General features: G+C 37.0%; 1 protein-coding gene across 1 annotated transcript in view; it reads right to left on the bottom strand.

Annotated features, from left to right (window-relative positions):
* Nucleotides 1-5,000, bottom strand: part of LOC122811022 (liver carboxylesterase 1-like) — a 683,437-nt gene that overhangs the window by 362,612 nt on the left and 315,825 nt on the right. The gene's annotated exons all lie outside the window — the stretch shown is intronic.

Raw genomic sequence — 5,000 nt, 5'->3', positions numbered from 1 at the left:
GAACTTTAGCAAACACAACCCAGCAGAGAGGTAAAAGCAATGATTCAGTAATACTACACAACAAATAACAGCACATCTACTGTATGTAATAAATAACAGCACATCTACTGCATGTGATAAATATCAGTACGTCTACTGTATGTAATAAATAACAGCACATCATCTGTATGCAATAAATAATAGCACATCTAATGTATGTAATAAATAACAGCATATCTACTGTATGCAATAAATAATAGCTCATCTACTGTGTAATAAATAACAGCACATCTGCATGCAATAGATAATAGCACATCTACTGTATATAATAAATAGCACAATTACTGTATGTAATAAATAATAGTACATCTACTGTATGTAATAAATAGTACATCCACTGCATGTAATAAATAGTACATCTACTGTATGTAATAAATACCAGCACATCTACTGTATGTAGTAAATAACAGCACATCTACTGTATACAATAAATAACAGCACATCTACTGTATGCAATAAATAACACATCTACTGCATGTAATAAATAATAGCACATCTACTGCATGAAATAAATAATAGTACATTTACTGTATGTAATAAATAACAGCACATCTACTGTATGTAGTAGATGACAGTAGATCTACTGTATGCAATAAATAATTGTACATCTACTGTATGCAATAAATAACAGCACATCTACTGCACGTAATAAATAATAGCACATCTACTGCATGAAATAAATAATAGTACATTTACTGTATGTAATAAATAATAGTACATTTATTGCATGCAATAAATAATTGTACATCTACTGCATGTAATAAATAATAGCACATCTACTGTATGTAATAAATAACAGCACATCTATTGTATATAATAAATAACAGCACATCTACTGTATACAATAAATAATAGTACATCTACTGTATGTAATAAATAATAGCACATCTACTGCATAACATAAATAATGGTACATTTACTGTATGTAATAAATAATAGTACAGCTATTGTATATAATAAATAATAGTACAGCTACTGTATATAATAAATAGTACATTTACTTTATGTAATAAATAACAGCACATCTACTGTATGCAATAAATAACAGCACATCCACTGTATGTAATAAATAGAACATTTACTGTATGTAATAAATAACAGTGCATCTACTGTATGTAATAAATAACAGTACATCTACTGTATAAAATAAATAGTACATCTACTGCATGACATAAATAATGGTACATTTACTGTATGTAATAAATAATAGTACATCTACTGTATGTAATAAATAGTACATCCACTGTATGTAATAAATAGAACATTTACTGTATGTAATAAATAACAGTGCATCTACTGTATGTAATAAATAACAGTACATCTACTGTATGTAATAAATAGTACATCTGCTGTATGTAATAAATAATAGTACAGCTACTGTATGTAATAAATAATAGTACATTTACTGTATGTAATAAATAGCACATCTACTGTATGCTTTTTGGCATTGTGCTAGTTAATCTGGGTTGTTTTGTACCAACCAGGTTACAGCTGTGTGCATGTTTAATCCCACAAACATACTTGAAGGAGGTTGTTCTAAGAAAGAAATATCATAAAACAGAAGCTATAGAAAGGAATATGGAAGCAGAGAACATGAAAAGGGAAAGATAAGGAATGCAGGAACAGGATAAGGACATAAATGGTGGCAGAAAGAAAAAGGAAATGTAGATATACAGCAAGTGCTGTCCTGTATAAAACATACTCGTAGCATAGAAACACAGCTGATAACGGAAGTGAAGGACCATGTGGCTGACTAGTCTTGCAGTTTCCTTATCTACTGGATAAGCTGCAGGTTGTAGATAAGCAAACAGCTTTTTTCTTAGCCCCGCCCTCTTGTAATAATTGTCAGATGTTGTCCCCTGCATTCTTGAGTTTGTTCTGTTTTTAACTCTACTATTCCTTTTTAAAGGCTGTTCCATTGAAGTAGTACACCTTCTGTAAAACAACACTTCTCAGCATCTCCCTCTGAGGTGTTCACCTTGATTTTTTTCTTTTCTTTTCTTTTTTTTTTTAATTGTACCCACTTACAGTCTAAGGATTCCTCCCTTTGTATGCTGCCACCACTGGCTTTTTCTCCTCAGTGATACACACAGCTCAGTGTATTAAGTTTTGGCCAGCTTTATTGGCAAAGAGCAGTAAAGTCCTGACTACACAAGCCAGGCAACTGAAGGTTAGTTAGACGCCCGGTGCAGCTGACATGGGGTGGATGGGAATGCGTCTCTGGAAGCAGATGCAGCAGCACATGCCCAAGGTGCACATTCCCAGGGGCAAATCCTTGGAGGAGACCAGGCTCCTTTACCTACTGCTACCGTGCCTTCTGGGGAGAGAAAATGCATGTTTTTATTTTTTTGGCCCAGAACAGGAAGGAGTTGATTTTGATTTAATCATTGATGTGGTGTTGGAAATTTAGAGATTAGCCTAATTAGAGGAATTAAGTGCTTGAATTGAGGGGTGGTTTCTGTGTGTTGCAGATCACTGACAATTTCTGAGGGACTGGAGTGAGGTTTTCTGCAGATCTGAATATCACTGTTTTGGTTTTCTTAGTATTCAGAATAAGCTTTTTATTTGAGAGCCACTGCGAAAGGGTGGAAGTCCATTGTGCAGCTGTTTTACACTAGTAGACTGTGGGTGTTAGGTGACCATGGTATACTCATATATAGTTATTAGGGTGTGAGGGATGGTAGGAGACTGTTTTTGGAGAGAAAGAGAACCGATGAGGTCAGATGATCGATCCTTGTGAGATATCTTTGTTGGTGAGGGCTAATTCTGTGGAACTTTTACCTATTTGGTCTTTAATTTTCTTGCTTGTAAGGAAGATGTTAAACCATGGAAGTGCACTGAGATTAATGCTTGCAGTGATAAATGAATTAAGTACAAGTTCATGGTCTGCAAGAACAAAAGGCCTTAATAACGCTAATGAACACTAGCCCAGTTAAAAGACCTTAATTAATAACGTGTAGGATGTCATCGGCCACAATATATATATATATATATATATATATATATATATATATATAGATGGGTATATTGGGAAAAAGATGCTAAGGATGGAGCTGCCAGGTAAGAGGAATAGAGGAAGGCCTAAGATAAGGTTTATGGACGTGGTGAGAGAGGACATGCAGGCGGTTGGTGTGACAGAGCAAGATGCAGAGGATAGGAAGAAATGGAAAGAGATGATCCGCTGTGGCGACCCCTAACGGGAAAAGCCGACAGAGAATGATGATATATATATATATATATATATATATATATATATATATATATATATATATATATATATATATATATATGCTTATATATATGTGTGTATATAGTGCTCATGGCATTACATCTTGACCAAAAACCTTGTTGTTGGTGAGGTGTTAGGATGCTGTATTTTTATTCTAGTATGTTAATATGATAAATATAATTTACTGAAAGACTTTTTTCTAGTGTAGGATTATCTATATTAAGTGGAAATCTTCGGTATGTTTGGACTAGGAGGTTTGGGTATGGGGTCTGACTGTGGTTTGTTTCGATATTGAGGACATGTGGTTTTGAGTGAGACATAGGTTGCACAGGTGTCTGAGTGGAAGTAAGATGTCTTCTTTACATAGTAGGATGAAACATATTAGTAAGCCATCATCACATGGTGGGATGTCTGCTGGGTTTTGGTGCACATGCGTGTGCCTTTCTTTGAAGATTTTATAATGAGAATGATGAAATATAAGGGAGGAGCTCAGCAGTGTTTATTAAGCTTAACTGTGTGTGTGTGTGTGTGTGTGTGTGTGTGTGTGTGTGTGTGTGTGTGTGTGTGTGTGTGTGTGTGTGTGTGTGTGCGTGTGTGCATGCATGCGTGCGTGCGTGCTGGGGGTAGCAAAATTCTGCAAGAAAGTCCTTGGAGTGTAGTGGGCCTTCTGATTTATCTGTTGTGGTGTTTTCAGTTGGGTCTCTGTTTGTAGCTCTGCCTGTTATATTATTAGTCTCCAGAATAGTTTTTGAGTGTTTGTTGAAGTGGTTGTAGGGAGTTGCCTTTCTGCCACCTTCTGGCCTTTTTGGCTAAGTTTCTGAATTGTATGAACTTGGTTTGGTTCCCTGAGGTAGGATTTTCCTTCTGGTGATTTCATGCTGTGCCCCTTACTTTAATTCAGGGGTGAGGTATCAGTTGTTTATTTTTCTTAGTTTAGTGATATTAGGAAAGGATTTGACTTGCAGATTGAATAAGTCTGTTGAAGCTGTTGTGATGGTGGCAGGATTGTTGTCAGAAGGTATCATGTTCCAGTTTAGGTAGTTTGTAAGTGATGTGGTGCTATTTTGGAGTCTTGGGTCTAAAGGATACTGGAAATGAGCTGAAATTAATATCAACCAACCTGAGAAATGTGCCACTTTCAATATTTAAAGAGTCCCATGCCAATGGAACAAACCCATGCCCACAGGTCACACTGTGGATTCTAGAGCATCAGGCTTCTTTATCGTCTCACCTGTGAATTGAAAGTCATGCAAGGTGAGCAGCATGTTGCAACACGGGGTACACAAGACTAATATCAGTGCACACTGACACCTGGTATGAGCCAACTCCTTCCTCTTCTACCTATGTGTGCTCTCTACCACCTTGTCCTTGCTCTACCTATGCATGTTCTCTACCACCCTGTCCTTGCTCTACCTATGTGTGCTCTCTACCACCCTGTCCTTGCTCTACCTATGTGTGCTCTCTACCACCATGTCCTTGCTCTACCTATGTGTGCTCTCTACCACTCTGTCCTTGCTCTACCTATGTGTGCTCTCTACCACTTTGTCCTTGCTCTACCTATGCATGCCCTCTAATACCTTGTCCTTGCTCTACCTGTGTGTGCTCTCTACCACCCTGTTCTTGCTCTACCTATGTGTGCTCTCTACCACCTTGTCCTTGCTCTACCTATGCATGCTCTCTACCACCCTGTCCTTGCTCTACCTATGTTTTTCCCCCTGCTTTCTCTACCATG

The sequence above is a fragment of the Protopterus annectens genome, chromosome 9.part0, assembly GCF_019279795.1.
Source record: "Protopterus annectens isolate FY-2018-M chromosome 9.part0, PAN1.0, whole genome shotgun sequence".
Lineage (NCBI taxonomy): Eukaryota > Metazoa > Chordata > Ceratodontiformes > Protopteridae > Protopterus > Protopterus annectens.
The sequence above is the reverse complement of the archived record's forward strand: the minus strand, read 5'-3'. Positions and strand labels throughout refer to the sequence as shown.